The sequence below is a fragment of the Lissotriton vulgaris genome, chromosome 2_1, assembly GCF_964263255.1.
Source record: "Lissotriton vulgaris chromosome 2_1, aLisVul1.2, whole genome shotgun sequence".
Taxonomy (NCBI): Eukaryota; Metazoa; Chordata; class Amphibia; order Caudata; family Salamandridae; genus Lissotriton; species Lissotriton vulgaris.
In genome coordinates this window covers 1,395,238,255-1,395,255,741 of record NC_141687.1, presented here as the reverse complement: position 1 = coordinate 1,395,255,741, position 17,487 = coordinate 1,395,238,255, and the positions used below count along the sequence as shown (strand labels likewise).

At 47.0% G+C, this 17,487-nt stretch overlaps 1 pseudogene; it reads left to right on the top strand.

The window, feature by feature from the left end:
- Positions 1–14,926: 14,926 nt before the first annotated feature.
- On the top strand, positions 14,927–16,447 carry LOC147732632 (E3 ubiquitin-protein ligase Hakai pseudogene; annotated as a pseudogene).
- Positions 16,448–17,487: the final 1,040 nt, after the last annotated feature.

The following is a 17,487-nucleotide window of genomic DNA, read 5'->3' as shown; positions in this document are numbered from 1 at the left end:
ACTAAATCTATAGGGATTACTAGGAATACTCACTGATTACTAAGGACGTCCATGCCCTACACCACACTCATACCTCATAGTCTTGCGATCACATAGGCCCAGACTAATCTACCCTAGGGCAGTTCTGATTAGCTACCATTACACACTGACCACAATCAGTGCCCTCCCAAGGTATATGCAAGCCGCAATCCTGCGGGTATAAGCACCAGTTTCTTCCCTGGTGTTCTCTTGCTTACATCCCAAGCCGCAATCCTGCGGGTATAAGCACCAGTTTCCTCCCTGGTGTTCTCTTACTTACATCCCAAGCCGCAATCCTGCGGGTATAAGCACCAGTTTCCCTCCTGGTGTTCTCATTAACGCCGCTTACCAACGGCGATCACTTTCCTATGAATACCTTCAGCTCTCTCTCTCTCTATGTTGGGAAGTTTCTCTCACTATTCACTAAGGGTACACTAATATTATGGAATGGCCGAATTACTTAGTGTATAACTTATTCTCCTAGCTCAAGGGCTCCTCTCTCCCTAATTATTCAGTTGTTACTTACCTGATCAGGGGTAGCATCTGTTCCAGCTGTAACACCTGACTAGAAGAAAAGGTTACCTGCACTATAAGAACAAGAGGCACACACTGTATGCAAAAGTTATTCCCTGATTTAAGCGCTCCTATTTCCTTTTGATCCATCCGTTACTATACAGCATCTGGTTAGAAGAAAGGTTAGCTCTATCATAAGAACAACACATGCACACTGGTTCACTAAGAACTGGGGTATCTTTATTACAATATAACACTATACTATAACACATAGCCTGGAAAGTAAAATGGGAATAGACACATACACAGATCTGCGGGGTCTCTGTAAAGCTCTATTACTATACCACATCCACATGTAACTAACAGGGACTGTAAATAGACTGCACACCCACATGTAACTAACAGGGACTGTAAATAGACTGCACACCGCTGAAAGAAAAAGGATTAGAAATACAATAGGGACAAGGTTAATGTTTAAAGATAAAGAAGGATATCACCTAAGGAGTATGAGGTCTTGCTCTAGCTGTCATCTGGGCTCCTCTCTCGTCTGTGCCTTAGCTCGTCTTAGATCCTCTCCTGCACTCTTGGACACACATCTGCGCTGATCATTCTGCACTGGATTCCTATCCCCCACGAACTCTCTCCACCTTCCAGCTTCAGCCTAATTGTTTCTGCCGCTCTGATAACCGTTCGCTCCACTAGCTTCTTCACTCTGTCTGATTATCTCTGTTCCAATGTCCAATTCACTCCAGCTGCTCCCACAGATTAATCCACGATATAACTTCAGTCTCTTCCAAAAGGTATCACTTCAGACTCCAGCTGATCACAACTCCTTCTGATAAGTAACTGCTTCTGACTGCTTCCTTCAGTTCCAAACATTATCTCACTTCTCTCTGTTCAAAACACCATCTGCTCACAACTGCTTCTGGTTTCTCTCTCTGGTTCCAGCTCACTGACTGTCTGTCTGTCTTCTCTCTGTTCCAAGCATCCACTGTATCTTCTTCTCTCATCTGCTCCAACTCAACTCCAACTGCTACTAACTCTTTCTGTTCCAATCATCGACTGAACTCCTTCCAACTCAAACTCTTTCTGTCTGACTCCGCCTCTGCACTTCACTAATATAGAATGCTCTTCCCTCATGGAAATTTCCAACAGAGGGCTGCCTCCCACCGAATTCCTGTGCCAGCTCCAGGGCTCCTCGCGCAACCGCAGTGCGCATCCGCATGTTACGTCTGGGCCCAAGAGACAAACACATTCTTCCGATAAGAACCAGTCTCGGCTGGTTTTCCCCTAGCGAACAACACCTTATAACTAAAACATTACCTTTACCCTGCAAGCATCTCAGTTCTGCAGGGACAGAAAGCAAAATGGAGTCTCTCTAATTCTGGGCCTTGTAGGCCTAAGAAGGATGAAATAACACTTAGCTCTGTCAGAGTACCTACACAAACCATACCAATATGTAATATAAAGTCAGGACTACAGGATCCACCCTCTACTATAGGTAGGATGATGAAAGGACACATAATTATGTCAAAGCCAATGGGCAATAGATGGATTAGAGTCAAGAATAAGGGATCTATCATCATATAAAGCAGCTATCCTCTAGTTTATGCTTCTAAATCTGGAAAAAGGCCTTAAAAGGACCAACACAAGGCAAGAATACAGATTCAAGATGTTAGCAAGCTTAAAGTCACCATCACTCAGAAATAGAGCCAAAAACCATGTCAACAGCATGTTAGATTTTCCCTTGACCGGTTGTTACAATCTGGAAAGGTGGTCAAGCGGAAAAATGTGCCAAGCCTAAAACGGGTCAATAGCATGCGAGCATAACAGCTTGGTTGAGTTAGAAGATACCGTTGGGGCCCTTCATAGGTGGTAATTTGCTGGTATCCGATAACTATAGTTTTAGCTTTTTCCAAGCCCCACCTCTTGTTCGCTAGATGGTCAAGGGCCATCTTTTTTAGTGACTTTCTGGCCACCACTTCCATGCTTAATGGCCTCGTGAAGTATTCTGGATGTCCAATCTCAGTCAGCATATTCTTTACATAAGTGAGCCATTTGATGTTACTTGCTCCTTCGAGTTTAAGGCAATCGGTGATTAAGTCTCTATTTAGTGATGTCTCAGGGGTAACCCACACCTTGTGCCACAGTAGTATGGGCGCGATTTTTATGACGTCTGAGATATATGGTAGGCCCAGTTCAACGTGTGCGATGTAAGTGGCTGTTGACCCCCAAAGACCTGAGCCATATATGGCTGTGGAAATGCATTTCGCCTTATAGATTAGAATCAGTTCTTTCACAGGTCTGCCCCCTAATTTAGCCGTAAAGTTATTCAGAGCGCCTATTGCCCGGGGAAAGGCTAAATGTCTGGCACTCAGTGCTGCATTGCATGCCAGTTACCCTTCCTGTCGAAATTTATTCCTAGGTAGGAAAATCGATCTGTGGTCTCGATCCTCCTACCATCAAGGAAAATTGGAGAGGGTGCCCTCTTTGTCCCGGGGCCACATGCCATGGTGTATGTTTTTGTGGTATTAACTTTTAGCCCTGTATCTCTCATAAAGTTAGTGTATGTTTTTGTGGTATTAACTTTTAGCCCTCTATCTCTCATACAGATAGTCAATTTTTGAACAGCCCTCTGTAGGCCGACCCTGGTTTGGGAAATAATAGCGGCATCATCAGGGTATAAAAATAGTGGCTCTGATGTTCCCATAATGATTGGATAGTCGTACTGCGACTCTCTAAGGTGTTGGCCGATGGAGTTTATATATAGGGTGAAGAGAAGGGGTGCTAATATGCACCCCTGTCTCACACCCCTCCTGATGGGAAACTTGCCTGAGCACTCACCCGTTCTGCCATAGCGCACCCTAGCACCGACACCCCTATATAATTCTTTAATAAATAGGAGGATTTGGCCGTCTATACCCATATCAGTTAGTGTGGACCATAGTTTCTTGTGGTCCACACAATCAAAGGCGGAACTCAGGTCCACGAAGGTGACAAAAAGGTTTCCCTTTTTGGCCTGAGTATATTTGGATATAACTAGGGCCAGGTTTAATCCCTGCTCTATTGTGCCTTTGCCCGTTCTAAATCCATACTGTAAATTTGAGATAGCATCATTCTCCTCTGCCCATATTTGAATCCTGTTTAAAATTATGCGGCCCGCTACCTTCATTAGAGCATCAAGTAGCGAAATTTGCCGGTAGCAGGTGGGGTCATTTCTGTCCCCTTTTTAAAAAAATTGGGACAACTATTGCTTCGGTCCAGGACGGTATGAACCCATGGTGATTTGCATTGTTTAAAACGTTTGTTAACATGGGAGCCCAAAGATCGATCTCAGTTTTGTAGACGTCTATTGGGACTCAGTCCGGGCCCGGGGCTTTGCCTGAGGGGCTTTCTTTGATTGCCTTGATGACCTCCTCGCAGTTAAAAGTAATACCTAGTGGGAATACACTAGGTGGATTATTATCATATTCAGTGCCCATCTTCTCAGTCATAGAATTCACAGGGTAAAGGGGGTTACCTTTGTCATAAAGATGTTTAAAGTGATTCACCCAAGTTTCCCCGTTAATAGCTATATCTATTACATCTGTCTCTTTATTCTGCAAGTAAGGAGCGTTAACTGCTTTCCAAAAAGCAGTGTTATCCTTACTTTTTGAGGCTTCATACAGAGCCAACCAGGCCTCTTTCTTCAGTGATAATTTCCTAGTTTTAACAGCCGTTTGATACAGCTTTCTGGCTTGGCGAATCTCCACGGGGGATCTTGGTGACGCGTGCAATGCCTTTTTCAGGGCTGTAAGTGCTTTTGTACAGCTATTATCAAACCAGCCATGAGGTCTATTTAAATCTGGTCGGTATTCCCTGGTTAATAGCTTTTTCAACTCTGCTTGAATTTTTAAAAACGAGCCCAGAACTTTTGATGGCTCCTCAGTTTGTGACAGACAAATGTGCATATCTTCGTGGGTTGTTAGTACTAAATTTTGTATAAGTCCCACGGGTTCCACCTTGTCCCATTTGATGGAATATCCATTTCTGGTTGCTAGGCTAATCACGGGTTGGTATAAAAATGTATCCTCTGAGGTCTGTTGACGCCCTTTAATTTTTACATTACAAGAAATTGGATAGTGGTCGCTAAAAATGGCATCAAGTGTTTCCCATGATGATACTAACTCTGCATGGGTTGTGGATAAAAGTGTAAAGTCAATCGTTGAGTTACACCCCATCCCATGGAAAGTTGGCTGAAACGGGATGAATGGGGTGCATAACTCATTAACATAAGACAAATTAAAATGGAAAGTCATGTTATTCAACATGTTACCAAGTTTCGAGTGAATGAAGTGAGTGGGGTTGTCATCCTTGTGCTCGCCTAGGCCGCAAATGCCCGTTGAACCAGTACAATTGAAGTCACCCACCCAAATCAAAACCATCTCCCCTGCTATCTGGTCCTTAAGAATAGTAACACTGTACACGAGTTTGTTAATTACATTTTCCATGATGTTTATTGGCACATTATTATACAAATTTATTAAAGTCATGTTCTTTACATGGCCCCAGCTAATTGTTAAGATCTGATAAAACTCAGTGGTCGTGTACCTAAGTACTTTGATCCCCTGTGGTAGAGACATATATACACAGGCCCCCTTTATTTCTCCCCTGGGGGCTTACTAATGCAGGTGTGTGAAGGGTCTGAAACCCGGGTATGTGTAATTCATCTATAGTCCAAGTTTCTTGAAGGCAGAGTATATTATACTTGGTGACTTTGTCGAACCATGGTTGATGGGTCACTTTGTTCATCAGTCCTGCGACATTCCAGGATAGAATATTATGACTGGGTTTTATCCCCTTAGGAGAAGTATTGTCAATGATATCTCTGGCTGTCGCGACTCTGGTTGAGGGAGGGACTATCTTAATTTGATGTTCAGCTTGAGGCCTAGGATCCATGGGTGATTTGTCTATTTCATTCTGGCCCTGGTAATATGTTACCACCTCAAGCCACATTTTCCTTGTCCCTGTTTTTGGTCCCAGCTCTGCCTAGGTATATATTACTCTGCTGGCTATTTAGATCCATTGGAGGCAAAGGGGCAGTTACTTGAAATTTCCCCTCCGAATTATTCATCGTCTGTCATGCTCCTTCAGCATGGGCTCAAGGAGCTGGAATTGAAAAGCACATCCAGCACGGATGGTGGCAGCAACTCTTCAGTATAGGCAGATGGGATTGTGAACATTCCCAAGAATGTAGGTAAAGAGTACCACAAGGGGGATGACATACAAAGGTGGTTTCAAGGGTACGAGGTATCTATTCATATGAATGGGGTCCCTGAAAGGAACTGGGGGCAGGGTTGTGGCCTCTATTTCCGGAATAAGCTAGGGATACCCTGATAGCTTTGGGTAGAGGGCAGAACCTCACCTATGCTGACATGAAGGATGCCCTCCTCACCAGGTATGGACTCACTCCTGAGAAGTACAGGGATCAGTTTAGGTTCAGTAAAAAGTCTGATACCAACACTTGGTTGGAATGTGTAGATTCGTTCTGCAGGTCTCTGGATGGCTGGGTAAAGGGCAGTAATGTGACAGATTATCAGAGGCTATACAATTTGATTGCATGGGAGCACTTGTCTAGTCTATATTTTGCAGATATGCTCCAGCACCTAGTTGATAGTAAGATGACTGACCCCAGGAAGCTTACTATGGAGGCAGACCGCTGGGTGAGTACCAGGATCCACAAGAAAGGGTTTGGGGGAGACTCAGCCACAGGTGGGCAGGGTCCCCAGCAGAAAAGTGGGGGGGACAAGGGTAAAGCACCGGAGTTCTCTAAAGGGCCCCAAACTAACACCCATGGTAAAGGTTCCCATGCCCCCGGAGATAAGAAACAAGGGTTCTCGTCAGGAAAGCCTGCTGAGACCGATCCCCGCAAGTGTTTTGCATGTGACCAGGTGGGGGACCCCAGGAGCCCAAAGGGGGCTCATCCACCCTCCGGATGTGCAGTCCAAAGTGCTGGCTAATGTGACGCTTGGGAAGGAGGAGGAGTACACACAGGAGGGTGAGGACCCCGCAGAAATGACCCTCGTCTCACTAGAGGACAGGAAACCAGGTGCCCCCTAAAACAAAGAAATACAGCACCAGGGTGACTAAAGGGTAGAGGCTCTCAGAGATACTGGAGCCAGTGTTACTCAGTCTGGTGTCACCTTGTCTCTGAGAAGCAAGTAGTCCCAGGTGCATTCCACCAAGTAATTATGGTAGACATTTCAGAGCGCCAGTGTCAGGTGGCGCAGGTTCCCTTCGAGTGGGGGGGTCTAACGTTCCTTGAGGGTGGTTGTGAGCCCTACCATGGCTGTAGATTGTTTGCTAGGTAACAACCTGGAGCAGTCCTTGTGGAAGGATGCTGAGCTCAGGTCTTACTTGGAGATGCTTGGGTTACCAGAGTGGGCATGCGTGTCCACTCGATCAATGGCGGCCAGAGAGGGTGGTCAAGAGGACTTGGAGCCTGAAATAGTGGCCCAAGTCCCTGCCAAGAGAAAGGGCAAGGGGAGCGGGAAACCGGCCCCTGAAGTTCCCACAGACTGGGAAGAGGCGGACCTTGAGGGGGACGCCCCAGTGCCTAGAGGGGGGACAGGTAGCTGAACTGGGGGACATCTCTGAGCTGAGCAACTGGCAGTAAAAAGGGGGTCCCACCAGGGAGGAATTCTGCAAGGAGCAGAAAGAGTGCCCTTCTCTATAGGGTCTGCAGCGGCAGGCTGCAAACCAGGCAGCTGGCGATCAGTCCGGATCACATTGGATCTACTGGGAGAATGATCTCCTGTATAGGGAACCTAAGGTCGCTGAGCCTGGGTCAGCCCGTGTGCTGGGGGTACCCCAGCGTTTCAGGACCTTCCTACTGGGTCTGGCTCATGACGTGCCTTTGGCAGGACATTTTGGGAAGGACAAGACCTTTGACAGGCTTGTCACCCACTTCTTCTGGTCCCAAATGCGAAGGCAGTCAGAGGGACATTGCAGGTCTTGCCGGGCAACAGTGGTAAGAGTGGGCGGAAGGTCAGCGATGGACATTGTGGGGTCACTGGATCCCAAGACCGCCATGGGCAACAGGTACATCCTTGTCTTGGTGGACCATGCCACCTGGTACCCGGAGACAATCCCTCTAAGGACAACAACGGCGCCAGTGGTGGGCAGGCATTAATGGGGATCTTTTCCCGAGGGGGGTTCCCCAGAGTGGTGGTTTCTGACAGGGGGACCAACTTCATATCTTTTCAACCCCAAAAGGACATTACCAGTTCCGGGTGATGCCCTTTGGGTAAAAGAATGCCTCTGCCACCTTTCAGAGGTTGGTCAACCAGGTATTGCCTGGGCTGGAGGATTTCAGTGGCGCATACCTGGATCAGTGTTCAGTTCCAGCTTGGAAGAACACTTGCAGCACCTCAGCGAGGTGTTGAAGGCAGATCAGAGGGCAGGCCTCTTGATCAAGGCCAGTAAGTGCCAGATCGGGCAGGGTTCAGTGGTGTACTTGGGACACCAGGTAGGAAGCAGCCAAGTGGCGACCCTACACCCCAACATTGACACCATTCTGGCTTGGGAGCCCCCCAAGACCCAGATAGAGTTGTGGTCCTTCTTAGGACTCACCGGGTACTACAAGAGGTTTGTTAAGGGGTAGGGCACCATTGTTGCCATGTCGACTTGGCCAGTGCACACACTTGCCAATCCCTAACCTTCCCTTTTCCTACCTGTCAGGTACCCCAAACATTTAGGTAAATATGCGACAGCCTGCATGTACGGTGAGGGTGAGCACCCTGGTGAGGTCTTGGCCTCACTCCTGAAGAAACGCAGGGAGGCAACGGTGGAGGCAGAGATTAGTAGTACGGAGGCGGAAGCCCTCGTTGATGACACAAAGATCGCACAACGGTTTAGGCAGTACTACTCAACACTATATAGCTCACTGAGCGCGTGTACTGAGGCAAAATTTTAGATTATTTGACGCATATCAAACTACCCTGGCTAACAAACTAACACCGGGAGTACCTAATGCGACCATTGGAGCTAGAGGAGATAAACTAAGCACTGGTGGGGATGAAAGCTGGCAGCACGGCAGGTGTAGACGGCCTAACAGTTAACTTCCACATGGAATTTAAGGACCTATTGGTCCGCTCTTGGCGACGCTGTTCGAGGAAATGTGCGAGGAGGGTATCATGCCACCATTAATGAGAGAGGCAGTCATAGTAGCTATCCTGAAACCGGACAAGCCTCCGGCTGACTGCTCGTTGTACCGACCTCTGTCGCTACTGTATGTGGATACGAAGATATACGCCTAGATATTGGCGACTCGATTGGCACCGCTAGTCCTGTTCCTAATAGCTTCAGAGCAAGCGAGATTTGTTCCCAAGAAGAAACCTGACATACAACCTTCGGGGCGATACAGCACACTAGACAGGATGTACAAGCAGTGGCTGTATTCCTTGATATGGAAAAAGCTTTCGATTCGGTCGAGTGGCCATTCATGAAGCAAGTTTTGACTAGAATGGGATTGGGTGGGATTTTTCTACAAATGGTAGGAGTCTTATATAACTCCCCTAATACGAGAATCAAGATTGGCAACTATGTTACTGTCAGATTCATATAACTACAGGTACGCAACAAGGGTCCCCCTAGCCCCGATACTATATGCACTGACATAGGAGCTGTTGGCTTGCACACGCCGAGAGTACCACAAACATAGGGGGTTTTGATTTCTGGGTTATGAATTGATAGTTTCCACATATGCAGATGACCCGCTGCTTTATGTGCGTGATCCTGAACATAACTTGAGGACAACATTGAGGGAGGTAGTGAAATTCGCCACGGTATCGGGCCTTAAGGTAAATTGGACAAAATCATTAATTTTTCCCCTTAAACCTGCCACCACACCTTTCACACCTGATTACCCGCTACAATGGACAAAGGACCCAGTATGGTATCTAGGAGTCAAAGTACACACAGACTCAGAAGTGGTGTTAAGAGAAAATGGCGGGGTTGCAATTAGCAGGCTGGAAGATGCGATAGACAGATGGATCAGGCTACCACTGTCTCTAGCTGGCAGGGTATTGATTATGAAATCGGTAATACGCCCCGGTTCATATGTTTTTTTGTCAATATCCCTATGGTCCTTCCCAGTTCCTGTCTTCGTACACTCACTTCGCTACTGATTAAACTAGCTTGGGCTGGAAAACAAGCAAGGGTCAGGTGGGACATCCTCACACTCCCTTATCGTATTGGGGGGGGGGCTGCGAGCCCCAGATATGGACCTATACTACAGGGCGGCACAGAGCACACACGCCTATCACTGGATGCATGGCTCACCCGATACACCGCATATAGAGATAGAGAAGGCGGTGGCGACTCCCTCCCAGATGCCAGCTCTGTTGTTTACGCCGTCGGACAGCAGAACTGGAATCCTAGATTCTATAAATGCAACCACACACGCATGGCAGCACCTACTGAAATTGCAGGTTGGGGCTGTATTGTACTCTCCGTTGACTCCGATAGAATGGTGACACTGACTGTCCCTGTGTGGAGAAAAAGAAGTAACACAGGCATTCAGTTCCCTCAACATGAAAAAGATAGGAGACCTGTTCTCAGAGGGATATTACCTTGATATCCTAAGACCTCCGCGCTACCTGGATAATTTCTCTGCCTCCCCCCTGAGCAAGCGGCCAATTCAGGGCGGGCCTGCCGGGGACACGGCCGGAATACGGCGGCGGCCATTTTGGGTAGGGCTAGGCTCTATAAAAATAGACGGCCATGACTCCGCGTAGCGGACGCGCTAAGCGGACGCGCCGTTTTCGCGCCGGAGTCGAGCCAGAGTCCAGCCCGTCTGCGCCCGTCCGCGCTGAGGACGGGCTGGACACTGGACTTTCACCCACACTATCTCTGGGAACGCATTTGTACTCCTCGGCCGAGCTATTTGCGTTAAAGCCCCCATGTCTACCATGTACCCATAGATTTTCCCCAGAGGGCATTCTGCATTCCTCCCACTGTCACACGTGCAAATCTGTACTATTACCTCCCATACCTTCTAAAGTGGATAGGAATACTCTGATAAAAAAGGGCTTTTTAATCAATGCTAGATCCCTTATTAAAAACAATATTGCATTCCATGACTTTGTGGTAGACAGGCAACCCGATTGGATGCTTGTCACAGAAACATGGGCATCGGAGTCTTCTGGACATGACCTAGTGATGGCCATCCCAGAGGGCTATAAAATACTTCAACAAGACCGACCTATACGCAGAGGGGGTGGACTTGCTATTGTCTGCAAGGCCACTTTGCCCTGCACGATTAAAGCCCTGTCTGTAGTATCGGACTCTTTTGAGGCCTTACATTTCTCCATCCTGTTTGCTCCCTCGGTTTCCTTCTCAGGAATCCTTATTTATAGACCCCCTGGCTCCAGAGTTACGTTCATTGATGACCTTCTCAGAATCCTGGAACCCTACTTTGGCAATTCCCATCTGTCCATTCTTGGGGACTTTAACTTTCATTTGGACAACACAAGAGACCCAGATACCATCAGGTTAGTGGACGCACTAGCTGCCTGTGAATGCATACAGCTGGTCAACAGCCCTACTCATCTGGCGGGCCACACCCTCGATGGAGTCTTTACTAACGACGACAGATTGTCTGTTGACACCCCGGTGCCTCTGGTCTGGTCGGACCATTCGGCGATCCCTCTTCTGATGGCCCTTCCTCTGGAAGGAACATCCGATTTGTACTCCACTACCAGAGGCCCAAAAAGGAGCTATAAGAACATCACCAATGACACTCTTGAACCTTACATAAAGAAGTTCACCTTCTCTTCCCTGGGAGATGTGGAGGATGCTGCGGTATTGCTCTCTGAATCTATCACCTTAGCGGTTGATGAGCTGGCTCCCCCGTCTTTTAGATACTCGGCTCGCCGTAAGCCCACTGCCCCGTGGTACACGGATTCACTTAGACTCCTTCGACAAGGCTGCAGAAGACAGGAAAGAAAATGGAGGAAAGCATGGGATCCCATTGAAAGGGAAGTACATAAGGGTCTGCTTGCCGATTACAAAACCAATGTTATCAGGGAAAAGCAGCAGTACTTCTCGAATCTTACTACCTCCCTTACTTCCTCCAGGGAGCTCTTTAAGATTGTAGACTCCCTCTGTTCCCTTCAGGTCCCGGATCCAGTTGTGGGTTCGCAGGAGCTCTGCAACAACATATCAGAGTTTTTCCATAAAAAAATTGAGGACATCTATCTTGCGCTGGAAACTCAGAGAAAGTCCTTAGTTGACTCCTCACTTCAAACCCTGAACAAATTACAAGCCTGGACTAGAGACCATCTGGTTAGTCTAACGGCCTTTCCACTACTGACCCGAGAAGAACTTGAGCTTCTACTCGATAGGATTAAATCCTCATCACCTCTAGATCCTTGTCCTTTGAGGATATTGAAGGAATGCAGAGCGATACTGCTCCCGCCACTCCTGGAAGTTATGAATGGTGCTATAACCCAAGGTACCTTCCCCCTAATATGGAAGAAAGCAATAGTGAAGCCTCTACTCAAGAAGCCCACGCTGGACCCGGAACAGTTGAAAAATTTTAGACCTATCTCACTGTTACCCGCTCCTGCTAAGATTCTTGAGACACACCTCAATGGCCATCTTACCGCCTTCCTGGACTCATCTGGGTATCTTGACATCTCCCAGCATGGGTTCCGAAAGGCGCATAGTACGGAGACAGCTCTGACTATGGTGGCAAATAACATCCGTAGGAAGGTGGACGCTGGCCAAACTACTGTGTTGGTTCTACTAGACCTCACAGCGGCGTTTGACACCCTGTCTCCCTCAACGCTTACATCTCGGTTGAGGGAGGCAGGGATCTCCGGCATGGCTCTGAACCTCCTGCACTCCTTTTTACAGCATAGGGAGCAAAGAGTCAAGCTTGGTGAGTTCCTTTCCCCTGCTATGTCCTTGCAGTGTGGGGTGCCACAAGGGTCGGCTCTCAGTCCGACCCTATTTAACATTTATGTCGCCCCCCTTGCAAGGCTAGTAAAATCTCAGGGGATGGAACTGGTGTCATACGCCGATGACACCCAGATTATGGTGTCACTGGCCCACTCAGTATCATCATCCGCCACCAACTTCAGGATCTGTATGCAGACAGTCTCTGATTGGATGCTTCAGAACTCCCTGAAGTTGAATGGTGACAAAACTGAGATCCTGGTCTTTGGCAAGGACCAGGATATCTGGTCGGATGAGTGGTGGCCGGCCTCACTGGGAACCTGTCCATCCCCTTCCCAGTCAGCAAGAAACCTTGGGGTAATCTTTGACACCTCCCTATCCATGACTCTGCAGGTCAACCGTACGGTGGCCACCTGCTGGGGAGTGCTAAAGATTCTCAGGAGGATCCTTCACTATCTCTCTCCCTCAGCTCGCAAACAGGTGGCAGTAGCATTGATAGGTTCAAGGTTGGACTACTGTAATGCGCTCTATGTAGACTCCAACAAGGGGCTCATTCAGCGATTACAGGTAGTTCAAAATGCGGCTGCTCGCTTTGTCTTAGCACTTCCCAAAGCTTCATCTGCTACGATGGCTAGAAGGAGCCTTCATTGGTTGCCCATTCATCTCAGGATTTCGTTTAAGATCCTCTGTCTTGTCTATCGAGCTTTGGCAGAGGGCTCTTTTGACCCCCTTGGTGCCCTGCTGACCCGGTATCAGCCTGGTAGATCTTTAAGATCTTCTGAGATGAATCTGTTGGTTGTCCCACGTACCAAAAGCGTTCGTTGGGGAAACAGAGCTTTTTCCGTTGCTGCTCCCAAACTATGGAACTTGTTACCTCTTGAGATTAAGATGCAACCTTCTCTGTCTTCCTTTAAAAAGGCGCTCAAGACCTGGTGTTTTGTCAGGGCTTATCCGTAATTAGGATCAGTCTCTGTTATCTGGTATTATTTGGTTAGTCGCCTTGACGCTCATCTGGGCTTAGTTGCGCGTTAAAAATCGTTTTTCATTTCATTTCATTTCATTTACAGCAAAGAAACAGGAGGAGCTAAAGGCCACTACTCGGAATGTCCCCTTGCTCCACAGATTCCAGTTCCACCAAACTAGGCACGCCTTGACGGGACTCCTAGGAAGTGATCTAGAGGAGCCACCTGAAGTAGCTCCCCTCACCTATCTGATAAAAGCTGACTCACCGACCCAAATTGTGTGTAAAATATATAAACTGACCCTAGAGTACAGGGAAAATCACTACACTGAGGCTCGACACGCTTGGCAGGCAGACTTGGGCAGAGATCTTGATGACATAACATGGAAGTATTGTTGTGAAAGCACGAAAAGTATTTCCCTAAATGTCAAGCACAGGTTGATTCACATTAAATTCTTGAATAAGAGTATACTATACGTCTGAGAGGTTATGCAGATTTGGGCTGCGAGAAACGGCGGGGTGTGAACGCTGCGGGGAGAATATAGCTGACTTTTTACATTTGGCCTGGATATGCCCAGGAGTTGCAAATTTCTAGGGTTTGGTCTTTACGGAGCTGGGTGACACCAGACATGACACTCACACCTGACCCTATACTGGCTCTATTTGGGTACACCAAGTCCTTGACAAAGGTAGTCAGAAGACTGGTAGACATGGGTCTGCTGATAGCCAAACATAGGGTTGCGATATGTTGGTCAAGGGGCCCGATCCCTCGGATCGCTAGCTGATCCAGAGACATGATGTACTGCAGCACGCAGACGGAGAATTATAGCAAGCTTCTCCCTCCACGCAGTCATTCTAAAAACTTCTGGGCACTGTACAAGACATACGGACTTAGCGACTAAGGATGAGAATGCTGAAAGCATGGTTACTATTACACATGGGGAAGAGGGTTCAGGCGATCAAGGGTAGAAGGGACTGTGGTTTGATTTTTGTCAGAGGCGCGGAGGTCGGACGGACAGAGGGCCAGTCACTGCTACGCTTGCATGTTTGGGAAGCAAAAGGTGGCCCTATGTTAAAGACAAGAGCTGTAAATGTTGTTGAGCTACATACAGAACATGTTTTGAAATGGGATTGTCATTAAGGAAAGCAGACATTATGGGTTATAAGCTGATTAGACAGACAGTAATACTATAATTTACGCTTTAATTCAATGCTACACTGCCAATGTACTGAAGGGTCTCTTTGTTAATAAGAAAAATTTAATAAAGGCTTTTTTTTTTAACTATCCATCAAACAGGGAAGAGGGCGGATCAGTGAGGAGTCTGCAGGCAGATAGAGCATTACCCAGAAAGATCGTTACCTGATAGTTATCACAAGTACGTTTTTCTTCTGATAGATACTTCAACCTGCAGATTCCTTACCTTTAGAATAGATTCCATAGTCATATCTACCTAAGAAGAGGATTTATGGATAGCTATGTAAGTGCTTTGAATCATGGACCACAGTGACAATGATTTGCAAGGCACAAACAGTTCAGGATCTCTTCGTGGTCTTGATGTTCATTGGTGAATTCCAATTAAGCTAATTTCCAAACAGACTACATACAGTAAGCACCACCACAAGTGCTAACAACAATAACAAAAGCAAAGTTCTGGTCCGTTATCCAAGGAAGATGTCTAGAGTGGCTGCAAAGACGCAATCAGGTGACGAAGAAGTATTTGATCTAGGTGAAGAGGTAACGCATGATTGCAAGTCGGTGACATGTTTATGAATCAGAAAAGATTTCCTGGACTCCCTTTTGGGGATTATAAAATAATTCTGATTAGAGAAAAAGATGACACACCTGTGCATTTCTGTGATCAGTGTGGGCTGATGATCTACATTTTTGGGCGTATGATACCATGCAACCAAGTCTTCTCCTACGGCTGTGCAATCCAGCAGGGGAAAAAAGGGGACAAAGTTTGCCTTGGAGTCGCTGAAGGGTTTGGGAGGAAAGGGATAAAGGAGACCCAGAGCTGCAATGACCCTGTCCAGCGAATTGAGCAGTGTACAGGAGTGGCCCTCTTCGTGTGTAGCATTGTTCAAGGATGCAAGAGAACATACCTGCCTCAGAGGGACATGCAGGCTCACAGCAATCACATCGCATGAGAGCAGGAAAATCAGCGAGCCGTCCTCCACCTGAGCCTGTTCATCCTTCAATAGTCCCAGCTACTGCCAAAATTCTTGATCTCTTCATATTGCTACCAGAAAAGCTTCTCATGAACGACACTCTAACAAAGTCACCTATTTTGATGCCACCACCTCCTATACAGCATGTGCCATATGAGCATAATAATCCGCAGCAAGAGGATATTCGGCCACCCCTGAATGACAAGTCCATGGCTCCACCGCCACCTTGCTCTGTTAGTCAGGACCGTTACCGGATAAGGAAACACTGCAATTTGATAACTGTCCCTATTCAGGATGATTCAAGTTTAAACGCCTGTGAACCACTTCCACACGGTCCTGTTTCGCCTCATCATCATCCGGAATATCCGGGTCAACCAGTAGTAACCCTGCCTCATCACACTATGCCTGCACAACAAAATTATGTACTGCCACCTATTAGTCATCCAATGCAGCATCCTCGCCAGGTAGCAGCCGCTTCTCATTTGGTTTATAGCCAAGCTCTGCCTTCACCAATGACAAGTGCTCCCCCACCTATCAACCCTCCTCCTGGACATATTATGCCTCATATGCCACTGTGTATGAATCATCCACCTCCTGGACCTCTCCCTTAACATAGTGGTCCACCTATAAACACAACCCCCCCTTACCACTATAATCTCAGTTCTTTGCCACGGTTAAATGAAGATCAAGAAACTTTAAGCCCTTTGTTTACTCAGCCTGGTAGAATGAGCTCAGGCATGTGGCCTGCTCCAAGAGGGCCACCTCCACCTCCAAGAATGCAAGCTCCTCCATCTCAAGCCACCACATCACCCAGATCAAACTAGATATTGACCCTATTATCAGTAATGAGATATTTGAATTCCATGCTAAATGGAAAATAGGCAGCTGCACATTTTTTGATGTATGAATGAATGAATGCACATATTTTCTCTTTTTAAGGAATGTGACTATTAGCAAATCTAGTTGAAGCGACTTAGAAACTCATAGGCCAGAAATCTAAAATATTTGAAACCCCAGTTTTAGGATTTGTGGCGCAGTAAAATTTCAGCTTACTTTTACCAGTCGCCAAGTTTTCTAGAGCAACAACTGCCTTGGTGTTTATGTTCTGCGCAAGTTCCTAATTTGTGGAATAGAAACTAAGTGCACATTACCACTTTCTTGAATGCAATTGATAAAGACAATGTTTAGTTTCACTTGTAATGCTTTTGGTAACCTGTGCACCATAACATTTAAATACTCATAAATGTAAAAAAAAGAAAATAAAAAATATCCTGCAAGACCAATGTGGGAAGATGACCCATCTGAGCAACTCCGGTTCCAGGAAGTAACGTTTGGAGAATGTGTGCACAGATGCCCATGTCACTGCCTTACATATATCTGCAACTGGAACTCCTCTTGCAATAGCTGAAGTGGTTGCTTTGGCCCTGGTAGAATGTGCCCTGATTTATTCTGGAGATCCTTCTTGGCCAGTGCATTGAAGGTCTTAAAGCAAAGGATGACCACCATGAGGGCTACAGACACGGATCTGCCCGGAGCAGGGTCAGAAGGCTACAGCTCAACTAGAACTGGCTCTCCTGTGGAAGACTGCGGTTATTTGGGAGACAGACTTTGCAAGTTTGTTTCTTATGCATCCTATGATGCTTCTTTTTTATTCCCGAAGAATGCGGGGCAGAAGATCAGGAACAGGGCTTCAAGCATTGATGACTAAGTCCTCACTGGCCCGGGCCATAAACAACGTTGCCTCCCTTTCCACAATGGGCTTAGGATGCATACTACAGCATGAGTCCCAGAAACAGGAAACGTGGTCCGATCCTATGCACCACAAGCATATGGAGAGTGGATCTGTGATGGACAACTGTCCCTCACAATCCCAACAAATGTTACAG